Source organism: Camellia sinensis, chromosome 1, assembly GCF_055761805.1.
Source record: "Camellia sinensis isolate YWXY chromosome 1, ASM5576180v1, whole genome shotgun sequence".
Taxonomy (NCBI): domain Eukaryota; kingdom Viridiplantae; phylum Streptophyta; class Magnoliopsida; order Ericales; family Theaceae; genus Camellia; species Camellia sinensis.
In genome coordinates this window covers 230,630,849-230,646,249 of record NC_138961.1, presented here as the reverse complement: position 1 = coordinate 230,646,249, position 15,401 = coordinate 230,630,849, and the positions used below count along the sequence as shown (strand labels likewise).

The following is a 15,401-nucleotide window of genomic DNA, read 5'->3' as shown; positions in this document are numbered from 1 at the left end:
TTGTACACATACCTTACCTTAAACAGAAGTCATGGCTACTCTAAATTAAAAAATGTGTCCTAAATCAAATCTCAGCATTGAGTATGCTTCGAGCCAAAGCACCACACCACTATTATCCTCTTTTGCTTATTGCTAAATGATCTATATCCACTGATTCGTTGCCTTGGCCGATATATGGACCGGAGGCGGTGTCTTCGAATTTCTAGTTTCATTTGTACCTTCACACAAATATAAGCAATTGATAATATGGAATCATCATATACCCCGTTGTAGACCACAAAGCAAAAAGGTATGCAAATGAGGGTTCTGCTAGTTTAACTTACAAGACTCCGTTGATTTACCTCCAAGAGAAGATCTCCTGTCTGATGTTTGAACGACACCCGTCAATGGGGATGCATTAGACGAAACTGGTGACCTTGCATCATAAATCTTGCGCATGCCATTTACTGGGGATGCTTCAACTTTTTTTTGTTGATTCCTGCAATTCTTAGCATTGAGATTTTCAATGCTCAACCTTTGGGAGCGTGGAGGAGTACGTTCAGTCATTGCATGCGGTGGTTTCTCAAGTGGTGATCTTGGCTCCTTTGGTTTAGTAGGTCGAACAGTCTGTGCTTCCTTGTTAGCCAATGCCTTCTTGAGGCTTTCAATCTACAACGTGTAAACAGTTCATGTTAGATCACCACTAGTCTCAAAATCTTGAGATTTTAAAAAATGGGCTCAACAATGTATATCAATCAAGCTCTCCATCACCCTCCCTCATGTGCAATCCCGTCTTGCACATGGAGATGCAAATATTCATACATACAAAGAAAAAATAATGCTAACGGAGAAACTATAACCCAAAACCTCCCCCACCTAAGCTTTGATGCAATGTTAGATTATCATAGTCCCAAAAGCTTAAGCTGTTAAGATATGCAACGTGTGAACATGCCATGCAATAGTGATGTAAGAAGATGCATTTACTTGTTGCTTGAGTTCCATAACGTCACTGCTCTCTTTGTTCATATGAGATACACCAAGTTCAACTGTCAAGACCCTCTGAGCAAACTTCAAAGTACTGATTGTCTCCCCAAAAGAATCTGCTTCAGGACTCACATGAGCGAACATCAATGTTTTTGCATGTCCTCCTGTACAGTATTAAAACTGTCAGTAAACATGCATGAATTTCATACAGAGAAGGCCTACCACTCCACAATCAGAAGTGACCCTTCACATTTAGAATAGGTGATTTTGGCAAAAATTTGCAATAATAAGTTAATTAAATGAAGAGTTTTAAAAGACAGGTACATTTATATTGCATATTACAACCTAATGCGTTCTGCAAGAGTAGCGTAAGCTTGCTGTTTCGGTAAGGAATGTGAGAACTCTTCTGAGCCAAGGCCGAGATCACATCTCCCAAACAGGAAAGAGATTTATTTATGTATTGTGCCTCCTTGAGGCCATCACCATTAACTTCTGACTTTTCAACCCGTGCACTTCCTGCAAGGTCCACAAAATGGAGGCAACTGCGAAGAATACTTCCAGATACATCTTTACCGTGCACATGTACTGTCAAGACACTGCAAAATAAACAATTAATGTAAATTGACTTTTTCATCAAATTTAACAGATGAAAAAAATAAAATAAATGTTGGACCTATGGGAACGACTACTTTGGTTGTTAATGGTAGTGGAACTGACAACACGATTGAGATCACCTCGTTTCATCAGGCTAAGAACATCATTGGTGGATTCCACATAATGCATGGAAGCATCAGGAATACTCAAGCCATTTTCACTAGTACAGCTTCGAATTTCTAATTTGCTGATAGTCAAGAATACAAAAATTTGGCAAATGAATAATTAAAGTGGAACAAAAAGTACAGCTTTCAAACAAAGAAAGCAATTTAACTGCCAAGAGGCAGAAAATTTATGTGCCAAGTGGCAGAAATGCAACTGCAAAAGGATATTTTGCGTTTTTAGAATCTTCGGCAAGAAGATCTCGTACTTGCTCGTTATATATCTCAACCATTTGGACATGAATATCATATTTCATGATGTTCTTCCTTCTATTAGACAGCCGAAAGAGATCATTGAGAGCTAGATAATTGATTCCCTAGTCCCTAGTTGATCCACACTGTCACAGAGGAAGACATATGCAGTGAGAAAATCTTGGTTTGAAAATAAAATAAATTAACAGAGACCATATAATTGACAATCAATAGTAAATGATGCAGGAAAAGTGGGAAAAAAAATTACTTGCATTTGAAGCCAAATCAGAAAAGAACCTTACCATAGTATGTGTTTTTCTAGATCCAGTTTGACCATAAGCAAAAATGCATACATTGTATCCATCCATTACAGACCTAATTACTGGTTGAGTGTCCTTAAATATCTCATCTGTGCGTGTGTGTTGTGGGGGGGGGGGGAATGATTATTATGCCAAGTGAAGATAATTCACAAAATTTGTAAAACAGAAGAATCTGTGTATTACCTTGAGTAGCAGTTTGTCTAAACACGTGATTGAATTGAAAAACTTTCCTCCCATCTTTTTGGGGTTTCAATGGGTCAAGAACCACTAATGACCCATCTTCTCCAATAAAATCAATCATATTTCTTGCTTTGGCACTGAAGGCAGGTCTAATTCTGCAATAAACTCGAATATTCCCCGAAGAAAATTTTCAACCATGATAGAGTAAACACACTTGGTTATATGCTTTGTAGTTAATCTTTTAAAGAAACAAAATAAGCAAGACTGATAATTTCATCAAAACAGTAAATGGTTGTTATTCAGAAGTTAACCAACCTTTTAAATCCTGAACCATGTTGCATAGGTTCCTGTTCTCTTTCACAACCGTGTGATACCCAAGAGCAGCAGTAGACATCTCCTGTACCTGACTCCCTGAACTCGTGCAAAATTAAAACTATTTAGCATTTCTGAACTTGCAAAACATACTAGGATGCATATGCTTATCAAATCCCACAAAACAAGCTTTTGATTGACCTTTCTTTTTAATAGTAGAATAGAGATTGATTAATTGATTTCTGGGGATAATATTGCTGAAAATTTCTTAAATAGCTGACTTATCCAAATGTTTCAAATCGCTTTGCAATTGAGATTGTAAGTCTTTGAATTCCCTCTTTGTTCTAGACAACAATTCTTTGAGATTCTGCATGACAAACACAGAAAATTCAGGAAGACATTCTTACCCAGACACGTGTCACCAAAATAAATGAAACTGGCAATGTAAAGTTAAGAACATTAAAAAGGGACATCATCAAGCATTCTCCTTTTTCCTCAAGTATTGTATGGTGTTCGTAAATAGAATTTAGTTGATTAATTTGCTCATTTGATGTAACTTTTGAATCATGTACTTAGCATGTACAAGAAGACAGAGGAAATACTGAATGGTAACTGAAACAAAACGCACACTGTAGTTGAATAAAAAAGGACTGGTCAATCAGTTGTACACACATGACATAGATGGGTTCACAGAAAGCTTACTGATAGTTCTTTTTCTTGCACTTGAAATAGATACCAGTGGTTGCAGCTACCCTTTTTCAAGCAAGCTCTGCAACACTGTAAGAAAGAATGTATTCATGACACAAAAGATATTATTAACAAAACAAATATATTTGTTTGTTTGTGTGTGTGTGCATGCATGATATATATATAGAGAGAGAGAGAGAGAAAGAGATCCCTACATTTCATCAATCCATTAAACTCTATATCTGCCTTTTCCCAGGTTTAATGTTGATATACTTCAGTTATATTGATAAAGTGAAGCTTAAAAGGTGCTTTTGCACTTATTATTTTAAGAAAGACAGTGCTCTAAACAAGATCAAACTTTGAACAACATAGTGAGGTTTTGAATTCATTATTTTAGAGTTAAAATGGTACCTACCTTATAGAAGACATACTTAATATGATTAAAATATAAAACATACCTTCAGATTTCTAATAGATAAATTCTCTAGAGGCTCTAGAGGTGGTGGTGATATTGGATGAGCAAGTGAGCTACCTCCTCCAAGGAGATCTTTGAAGATCGATTTCAACTGTATTTGGGAAAAAGGATGTTAATGTAACTCATTAATACTTTAGAGACACATAAACAAGAAAGAAAGTGAGACCACCAAGCTAAGTGATAATCATAATGTACTACAAAGGTATTTAAGCTTACTCATCTCAGGGAACTTGTTTTGGAGTTGTTCCTCCAAACAAGTAGACATGATGTTGCCGAATAACTTGCCCGGATCCTGTAAAATAACTACTTCAACTCTAGCTATTGTTCAATTTGTTTAATGTGAAATGAAAGGACAGTTTGCGTATCAATAGGATTAACAATTACCAGATTGCCACTACGAAAGGAAGCAATAAGATTATTATCTATGTTTTCCTTTCTGTCAATCATACATTCAACAATGGAAATCTACAAATCAAATGGATGAAAAAAAGTAAGTCTAAAAATAAATATAATAATAATCCAAACCAGAAAGGAATATGTATAGCTGCAGGATGCTACATGTGCAAGTGACAACTTCAAATATGACTTCATTAAGTAAAATAATAATTTCCTATTATTCCTATGATAAAACTTATCCATATAAATTAGTTTATAAACTATAGCAAATAAAAATATTATACCAGTATCAGACTCAGAAAGACTCATCAAATTATGGTTCATTGTTTCAAACTTAGGAGTTTCAATCAACAAACATAGAATTAATTATAATCCTTGCCGAAATATTTAAGTCACTATTTGAGACAAATATTTAATGTACGTAGAATAATATGAATTCAACTATGTAAGACAATTCCTTACCACATTTCCTTAATTGATTATGCATAACAAACTCCATTAAATTTAGTAATCATCATTTGGAGTAATACTTAAATATTTTCTATATATGTGTGACAAATGCCTTATGCAAGTATGCATATGTACTCAAACATAGGAAAGAAAAATCCTTAAAACCTTCAAGTTTTTGAACTCCACTCTCGGTGAGTGGAATGTCGTCACAGGCTTTGGACATGTCTAATTGTTGGCAAGTGTCTGAGAAGATTGCTTCCGAAGCTCGTGAGTGAACCCTATTTGCAGAATGCATAACTAGAGGAGATCTCGGGGGCTTAAAGAATCCATTTCCTCCACTCAATTGCTTCCAGTCATGGTATCCTCTCAGAGCTAGAATGCAATCAACCACCTTCACCAATGACCCAACTTCCAAGTTATCCTAAAGATATTAAACGAAAGAAAACTCAATTTAAGGAGTGTATGCACAAACACATTAAGCTATTTGTGCAAAATAGAAATTAACAACAGGGTTCTTAATTTACTCTTTCAAGATCAGATGCTTCAAATGTAGGTAGCTTCAATTCTTCAACTGCTACCAAAAAGTTTCGAACATTTTCAAAGTACTGATAAGCAGGCAATGGTTGAGAATCCCATGTCAGGAATTGTAAGGGTGCGTTACTCTCCACGACCTTACAATAATTTCCAAACAACAATAATCAGAAAAATTGAAATTTAACCAAAATTAAAGACAAAAATACGTATAGGTGATGGAATAAAGAGTGACCACACCATAAATTGGTGTGACTCACTTCTCTGAAACTTCTCTCATTTGCAGTGTAATAAACCTTCCCGCAAGACATAGAACAATCTGGAAGTAATTTGGTGTTTGAATTTAAACACAAAGAGACACAATGCTTCATAGCATTGTATCTATTCCCATACATCATGATAACTCTTGGCAAAGGTTATCAAAGCACTTATAAATAGTTGGAGATGTAGTTCTTATACTTTACTTCAATCAAAACCCAGAAAACAGTATACATTATAAACATTCCGTTTGCTTCCGGATTGGCTATTTTGTCTTGCGTGATAAATACCCTCACGGGCTAATCGATCATTACCATTGTTCAGTTTATCTTTCAGTGGTATCAGAGCAAGGTTTAATTGTGTACGCAAATGTTAAATTACAGTCCTGAGAATAAGAATTTTCAGAATTTATTTTGTTGAAAATTCAGTGAACAATTTGATAAAATAGTGTTTCACTTTGGTAACTTCCATTCGATTATTCGATTATCCGATTAACCCAATAATACACACGAAGGAAGTTGTTGTGTGTGAAAACGACGGAAGAATAGTTGTCAAAAGTGAATCCGTATACCGTCGGTTAAAGAAGATTTATAAATCTTTTTTCGGTTACCGAAGTGAGTCACCAACTTCTCCATATTGTTCATCGTAGAATTTGGAGGGAGGTGGTGAATTCTGCAGTGAAAAAGTTCGAACAATTTGCCCTCAAGTTCCTATTTTTCATTTTTGTTCTTCGTCTCTCCTTGCCGAAGAAGACAACCGGAATGCTATTTGCTACTGGTTATTTGCTGCTGGTTTGAAAATTTGAAACAAGAATACATTATTCTCTTGTTTTTGGGCCTACTTCAATTTTGAGTTCTCTTGTCTTTGGGCTTAATTTAATTTTGAGTTCTCATGTTTTTTTTTTGGGCCTAATTTAATTTTGAGTTCTCTTGTCTTTGGGCTTAATTTAATTTTGAGTTCTCATATTTTTTGGGCCTAATTTAATTTTGAGTTCTCTTGCTTTTGGGCTTGTTTCAAAGCCAAGCCTAGCCCAAGGATTAAAGTAAGGCCATAAAATATTTAAAACCCCTCTTGGAAAGAAGTTGCTTTTCACTGAACATACATTATTATTATTTTAATAATCTTGGGTCCATAATTGTATTTTATTTTATTTTATATTAATTAATAGCATACATTTGTTTTTAATGACAATTAAAAATACCATGGATTCTTCAAGGATCGAAATGCTTAATGGAAATAATTTCCGAGCATGGAAATGCCACATTTCTTATCTTTACACATGAGAAAACATTGCATACTTTATCCACTTCTAAACCAGATGATGATTCTAATTGGTTCCAAAATAAATGGATAGAAGATGATGCAATGGCAAAGGCAACTATATTACATAATATGAAAGATAATATTATTCCGCTCTTTGAAGAACATGAAACTGCCAGACAACTAATGGAAGCACTAGAAAGTAAGTATGAAGTTCGATCGGATACTCAAATTCAATTGCTCTTGAACAAATATAATAATACTCGTATGAGTGATAATGATAGCGTTGGTGATCATGTTAATCAAATGGAATTAATTGCTAAAGAATTATCCAACGCTGATCACTCTTTATCGGACAAGATGCAAGTAACTACTATACTTAATAGTCTTCCATTATCTTAGGATCATGTTATCACATCTTTAACTCATAGCGGACGAGAGATTTCAATGGTCACATTGCCTGTACTCTTAGTTTTAGAAGAAGAAAGAATGAAGCGCAAGCGTAAAGAAGGATTGTCTTCTAACTTGTTGATGGCACAATCTTCACAACAACTACAGAATAATACCCACACTCCATTCAATAAGAAAAAGATGACTTTTTTCAAGAAAAAATAGAAGAAGGGATTTCAGAAAGGATGGAAGAAACCACAAGAATGGCAAAAACAACAACATCACAAGCATCAAATTGGCTCATGTTACAAGTGCAGTCAAAAAGGTCATATCAAAGCCAATTGCCCTCAGAAGAAGCAGAACAAGGATAATAACCCTGTTGCCATGACAATTTTTGAAGCATTGGTACTTGAGCCTTCATCAAATTCATGGTGGATTGATTCTGCTGCAACTAGACATATTGTGCAAAATAAAGACATGTTCGTGGAGTTTACTGAAAAGAAGGTTGGTGAACACAAAATCTACATGGGCAACAACTCCTATAGTAATGTTTTGGGTATCAGCAATTGTCAATTCTCTATTAAAGGGACTTCTATTGTGCTTCATGATGTGCTTTATGTACCTAACATTCGGCGAAATTTAATTTCAGTTTCGGTGTTAACTCAAAAAGGTTTTGAGGTTAATTTTAGGTTTAACAAAGTATTGATTAAGAAAGGGAGTGTATTAGTGAAAGGTGTAAGAGTGAATGACATGTACTCTCTTCCTATTGATAATAAAGTATGTATTTCTGATTATTTGCATGTTTCTACTAGTAATAGTTCTTATTTGTGGCATTTAAGGTTAGGTCACATTAATAAAAATAAAATGTCTCGAATGTTTAAAAGTGCTTTATTGCCTAAAGTATGTTCTGATGATTTTGATATATGTGAACCATGTATCAAAGGTAAAATGACTAGCAAGCCATTTTTTAAACATTGGAAATCATCGGAATTACTTGAAATAATTCATTCGGACATTTGTGGGCCTTTAAGAACTAAAACTCATCGAAGCATGGAATACTTTATTACTTTCACTGATGATTATTCAAGATATGGACATATCTACATTCTTAAACACAAATCAGAAGCACTTGAAAAGTTTAAGGAATATAAATTAGAGGTAGAAAAACAACTTGGTCGGTCCATTAAACACTTGAATAATGATAGAGGTGGCGAATATGAAGCTATGGATTCTTTTTGCAAAGAGTATGGCATAAAACATTTGTTTACAATGCCATATACACCACAACAAAATGGGGTTGCAGAAAGACAAAATCGTACTCTCATGGACATAACAAGGTCTATGATGGCTCATGCTAATCTTCCTATTCATTTTTGGGGGGAAGCCTTGTCCACCGCTGCGTATATCTTAAATAGAGTTGAAACAAAAGCCAAACCTCTAACTCCTTATGAATGCTGGCATGAAACTAAACCTAATGTTCAAATTCTCAAAGTTTGGGGATGTAAGGCACATGTACTTATTCCCAAACCTTTAAGGGATAAATTGGGAAGCAAAACTTGGGAATGCAAGTTTATTGGTTATGTCGAAAATGGGAGTGGTTATCGTTTTTCCCATCCCAAACGTGGATTAATAGAAAGTAGAGATGCTATTTTTCTTGAATCCACTAATCTTGTTACTCCTATTGAACAAATTCAATTGCTCTCTGAAGTATCTCAGGATTCTTCTCTTCCTTCTTTGTCACACAGTCCACATGTTCTTCTCGAACCATCTAATAGTGGGAGCAAACGCAAATTACATGACGTTGTTTTACGTGCTTGGAATTCTGAGATAAGTGGGAGTAAGAGAGCAAGACGTCCATCTACGGTTTTGAAAAATCAGTATGTTTTTCAAGTTGAAGAACTTAATAACTTAGTAGATGATCCTACTAGTTATAATGATGCAATGAGTAGCAGTGATGCTCCACAATGGCTTGAGGCAATGAATGAAGAACTTGACTCGATCAAGAAAAATGATGTTTGGGAATTAACCGATCTTCCGAATGGAAGAAAAGCCATTGGTTGCAAATGGGTTCTTAGAAAGAAATTCAAAGTAGATGGAAGTTTGGAGAAATACAAGGCCAGGTTAGTTGCCAAGGGATTCACTCAACAACCTGGCATGGACTTCGTAGATACGTATTCTCCTGTTGCAAAATTTGCCTCTATAAGGATTCTAATGGCGGTAGTAGCCAGGATGGATTTGGAATTGCATCAATTAGATGTTAAAACTGCTTTTCTCAATGGAGAATTAAAAGAAGAAATTTATATGATGCAACCTGATGGTTTCCATAACCAAGGCAACGAGGATAAAGTCTACAAGTTAAAGAAATCTCTATATGGACTTAAACAATCTTCAAGACAATGGTACTTGAAATTCCACCAAGCCATTTTAGAAATGGGCTATGTTGTAAGTCCATTAGATCACTGTGTTTATATCTGGAAAAATGTTGACAAGTTAGCAATATTGTCTTTATACGTGGATGACATATTGTTAGCAGGAAACTGTCCAGATCTGATTATAAAAACCAAAACTTTCTTAGCATCTAGATTTGAAATGAAAGACATGGGTCTTGCAACCTATGTTCTAGGAATTAGAATTTCAAGAGATAGAAATTCAAAATTATTATATCTAGATCAAGAGAAATATCTAGACAAGGTGCTCAAAAGATTTAAGATGGATAACTGTAATTCTTTAAGTACGCCTGTTTGCAAGGGACAAAGTCTTAGTAAAAGTATGAGTTCTCAAACTAAGTCTGGCATTGAGGAAATGAGAAATGTTCTGTATGCTCAGGCAGTAGACAGCCTAATGTATGCCATGACAAGCACTAGACCTGACATCTATCATGCAGTCGAATTGGTAAGTCGGTTTCAATCTAATCCAGGTAAGGAACATTGGCAAGCAATCAAAAGAATATTCAGGTATTTAAAAGGCACTAAAAACTTTAAGTTATGTTTTGGTTTGTGTGATCTAGACATAAAAGGATACACTGACGCGGATTTTGCAGGAGATGTAGATGATAGAAAATCTACTAGTGGTCATGTGTTCTTGTTTGGTGGAACAGCAGTTTCTTGGTTAAGTAAGAAACAGAGTTGTGTTGCAAAGTATACTATGGAAGCTGAATACATAGCTTGCAGCATAGCCGTTAGTAATGCGGTCTGGATAAAACGATTTGTTGACAGTTTACAATTAGGTATACCTATCAGACCGGTCAGTATGTTTTGTGACAATCAGTCTGCCATCTCATTAATAAAAAGTGGAGCAAATAGCTCTAAGGGAAAACATATTGATGTTAGTTACCACTATATTCAGGACATAGTGGAGAGAGGTGAAATAAAAGTCAACTATATACCCTCAGAAGAGATAGTGGCTGACCCTATGACCAAAGGGTTGTCTCTGGAAAAATTCAGAGAACATATAGCTAATATGGGATTGAAAAAAACCTAGCTAGGTGGTTTAGCTACTTATATAATAGCATAGTCGGATGACTCTGGGGACGCCTAGATAACCGATGTTTTGCAACTTTATCTTGCATGGAAACATGTGTTTGGTCAGGTAACAAGATAGAGGAACTGACAAGGTACGGATATCATAATTAGCATGAGATTTAAAGTCCATAATATGCAAAGTGCTAACTAGATGATATTGTCTGCTTGATCAACAAAAAGTCATTGATAAGGTGTGTTAAGGAAAACCTTCAGGAATGGGTCTTAAAGGAAGTACTTAACAATAATTTCAGTGTAGGTCGACACATGAAAAATGTGTACGGCTGAAGTCGTCAATGGTGATTGGGTATGGACTATGAACCCATTACTGAAAATTGATGCCGTTCACTTGTTTTATAGTGAATTGAAGTCATCTGGAATGTGTTATCAGTGGGAGAACACATTCGTACGGGTGCGGTCAGATTGGTGACAAAAACGTGCACACGTATGGCCAAGTCACAATCAGACGTCGATCTATGAGGTAATTTCATAGATGAAAGTTGGCATGAGGCAAAATTTTGGTACCAAGGTTAAAAATGCTCAACTCAGGTTTATCATCTTATTATGGTGTGTTCAAGTGGGATATGATGGAATAAAGAGTGACCACACCATAAATTGGTGTGACTTACTTCACTGAAACTTCTCTCATTTGCAGTGTAATAAACCTTCCCGCAAGACATAGAACAATCTAGAAGTAATTTGGTGTTTGAATTTAAACACAAAGAGACACAATGCTTCATAGCATTGTATCTATTCCCATACATCATGATAACTCTTGGCAAAGGTTATCAAAGCACTTATAAATAGTTGGAGATGTAGTTCTTATACTTTACTTCAATCAAAAACCAGAAAACAGTATACATATATAAACATTCCGTTTGCTTCGAGATTGGCTATTTTGTCTTGCGTGATAAACACCCTCACGGGCTAATCGATCATTACCATTGTTCAGTTTATCTTTCAATAGGTACAAAAGGGCATTTTCTCCAATTAATTTCATTTGAATTCATATCCTTAATTAAGTAATTTTGTATACACACACACACCTAAAGTTCAAAACTTTTGCAAACAATTTATTGGGGCTAGTCCATACGGGGCTTTTGCCCATTCTTTTATTGGGACCCAACGGTGGGATTGGTACCGGATTAGTTGGCCCAATGGGCTAGATACCGAGTTATCAATATATATGAAATGGTAATATGACTACCTTTGGGATTGATCCTGGTTGGATCTTGTTAATGGCATTGTAGAGGACCAAACCATTTCCCAAGCGAGAAATGAACTCTCTCTCTGATGGTTGAGTTGATATGCCTAGTGGTCCAACTAAGCTATCTAGCCACTGCGTTGCTTCGAAACGCCTCCAAGTTGAAGAATTAAACACAAATCAATCGAATGAATTCCCGAACAGGACAACATATTTAATGAGTTCTATTTGGTAGCCAAGAAACGTCATATTTGCTCTGAGTAATGAGAAAGCGTCAAGATTCAAAATGCACATTATTTTCTTCCTACATTTTCTCAGCAACCAATCAATAAGAGAAAAGAAAAAAGTCGAATGAGAACCTGCTTCTTCGGCTTTTCTTGAAGCCAAATTCAAGTCATGCCTCCCGCCTCTTATTGTATCCTCCATTTATGCCTCCCGCCTCTTATTGTATCCTCCATTTATGCCTCCCGCTTCAAGTTATGTTCTTGAATTATTAGAAACCCTAACATATACAAACACGTCAATGCATCAATTTATACACATTACACACATATATATGGTGTAGATTTAGAGAGAGAAACATTATTCAAGAACATACTTCTCTTTCCTGCAAATCTTTACTGGTTTTAGAGAGAGAGAGAGAGAGAGATTGATTGTGTGAATCTCACAGTGTTGATGTACTTGCTATATGAGTCGATTCTATTTCAGTTGATACAAGACAATCAAGTTAGATATGTTTTTTATTGGTTTTGGAAATTTTTTATTTTTTTTATATGATTTGATTGTGTGGCTTTAGGTTCGGAGCCGAAGCCGAGGCTACGAAATTGTGACGTTAGTAACTTGGTGCTGTTTTTGAATTCAAAGTGGTAGGGTCTACAGATCTCAGCCGTCCAATTCTCCACACTAGAAGATTTCTGCCGACGGATCAAATTCGGTGTGAGGCTTGGGTTGTACTTGGGCTGGGCTTGGGTTTTGAGCTTTGGGCCGTTTCGAGCGCTACGAGGTTTCAATAAATATTCACGCGCTTGAAAAACAAGTTATACAAACTCGCCATCAATGCTCGCCAGGTGTAGTATTTTATGGTGTTCTTTAGCGCATGTACTTAAATCGCGCGTGGGTTTGGGTTTTGATTCATAGTGTGCTGTGCATATGGAATGAAAAATAGTTGTAGCTGTAACCATTTTTATGGGATTTCTTTTCCCTTTCTTTTTTCTTGGATTGATATGGTTGACAAAGGTTTTATTTTAAAGAAAGTTCGTTAAAAATTGGGTTTTTTTGATTTTTTATAAAAATTTATGTAACAAAATGAAAAGATGATATGCTTTAAAATAAGTTAAAAGTCAAAAATAATTTTTACCATGTTTTTAAAATTGGCCCCAAGTCAAATAAGATCATATTTTGTTTTTGGATTTTTTTTTTTGTCTTTAGTTAAATAAATTAAATTTATGCCATTGTTTTTTGTTTTCATGCATTTTTAAGCTTTGTTTGGGAAAGTGAGATTTTAGTAAAAAAAAAAAAAAAGTCATTATGACTCTATTTGGTTTGTATTTTGAAATATTATTTAAAAAAATAATTTTTTGGAGAGAGTTTAAAAAATTAAAAAATTTGTTTGATTGTATATTTTAAAAATAGTTTTGGAATTTAGGATAATTTGATAATTTTTTTTGTAATTGAATAGATAAGTGTGAGAGAAAAAGTGATTGAGAATGAGAGATGAGAGAGAAAAAGTGATTGATTGATGTGTAATAGAGAGAAAAGTAATACAAACATGTTTTTGAAAATTTTTCCCTCCAAAAACATGTTTTGAGAGACAAAACCAAACATGCCCTATAAATTTGTCAAATTATTCTCTTTATTATTTTTTTTTTTGGTATGTCTTTTTTAAAAAGTAAAAAAAAAAATCATTAATAAAATTAATTTCCAAATCTCCTTAAAAAGATTTAAAATGTAAAAAAAATTCAAAATAAGTTCATCAACGATAGTACACTTTTTTCAAATTTTCTCCTATAAAAGTTTTCTTCTATTTTTCGGATGTTCTAATCTAGTATTACCTAAAAGTTAAAAACAAAATTCTAAAAACAAATCTTTTATTTTATGCTCCTTCAATTTTGACGGAAAACATTTTTCAATCAAAAATATTTTCTACAGAATTTTTTTTCAGAAAATGTTTCCCGTAGAAAAAGTTTTTTATGTTTGGTTACATTCTCGAAACTAATGCACTAATAGTTACATTAGTGGTGGCGACGGAGTGGAGGAGAAGGTGGTGGTGGTAGATGTGGAGGTGTTGGGAGTGGTGATGGTGGTGGCGACAGTAGTAGTGGTGGTGATAGTGATAGGGTGGAGATGATGGTGTGGTGACGGCAATGGTAGTGGTTGTGTGGTGGTGGATGTAATGGTGGTGATGGCAATGTAGTGGCATTGATAAAAGTTTAGTTCGAAAAGCATTTTCTACCTTTTAAAAATGAAAGTTATATTCTGCCAAAATATGCTTGTTTTTTGCCGTACCAAACACTAAAAAATGCAAAAAAATATTTTCTAAAAATATTTCTGTCAAAACAAATAGAGGGTTGGAGCTTTGTTCCCCGGTCTCTCATCGTTCTCTATTTATTGCTTCACAGTATTTCTTATTTTTAGGGTTTCGACCAAGTTTGAGTGAGTTATGAGAGTGAGGAATTTGGTTTGGATTGTTAAGGTTAAAATCGGTATTTTGAAAACTTTTAATGTTAACATTATCAAAATATGTTACTTTAACTGGAGGTGATGAGTGAGAGAAATTGTAATGCGATTAATTTGAAACTTAAGGAGTAAGATGTAATTTTCAGAATATTAGCAAGTTTTAATTGTATTTTTCATAAACTTCAAGGGTAAATTTGTATTTTAACCTTTTATTTTTAATATATAAATAATATTTGGGATACTGATGACTAAATCTGATTTCCTTTTTATATTTTCAGTTATTTACCAAAGCTGCTTTCTATATGTTCTCAATATCAGACTGCTTATTTTTGTTAAATTTTCAAATCATTGAAATAAAAGGAGAAACCCATCATGCACAAATATGATGAAAGAGTTTAGAATTAGGGGCAACTTGCAATATTGGAAATTCTGACATTTAACAGGGAAAAAAAAAAGAAGAAGAAAACCCTTAATTTAGTCATCTTCATCAAGATATATGTTTTATTTTTTTAGTTACTTATCTTTGTTGAGATTTACTGAAAATAGAGCGATACAAATGTTATTTAGGCAAATTTGGCACGGATGTGGTTCAAATTCCAGCCTTTTGGGGCAATATTATGGCAATTCAACCGACCATATTAACTTTAATGAGATAGTTGACTGACAAGTTTGATCGTGATATATACTACAAAAGGAATAACCTTGTTAAAAAAATAAAAAAAGAAAGAAAATAAACTAAATGGGACATATCGAAATAAAAATGGCATATTTTAA

At 34.5% G+C, this 15,401-nt stretch overlaps 1 pseudogene across 1 annotated transcript; it reads right to left on the bottom strand.

Annotated features, from left to right (window-relative positions):
- Positions 1-189: 189 nt before the first annotated feature.
- On the bottom strand, positions 190-12,377 carry LOC114307832 (kinesin-like protein KIN-14L; annotated as a pseudogene). The gene is made up of 16 exons (XR_014364344.1): positions 12,311-12,377; positions 11,955-12,112; positions 5,315-5,461; positions 4,888-5,211; positions 4,329-4,409; positions 3,928-4,035; positions 3,485-3,559; positions 3,064-3,149; positions 2,788-2,877; positions 2,474-2,649; positions 2,273-2,379; positions 1,962-2,116; positions 1,637-1,813; positions 1,309-1,559; positions 964-1,127; positions 190-648 (listed from the first exon to the last, which is right to left on the bottom strand). The product of XR_014364344.1 is annotated as a kinesin-like protein KIN-14L (transcript).
- Between the last annotated feature and the right edge of the window lie 3,024 nt (positions 12,378-15,401).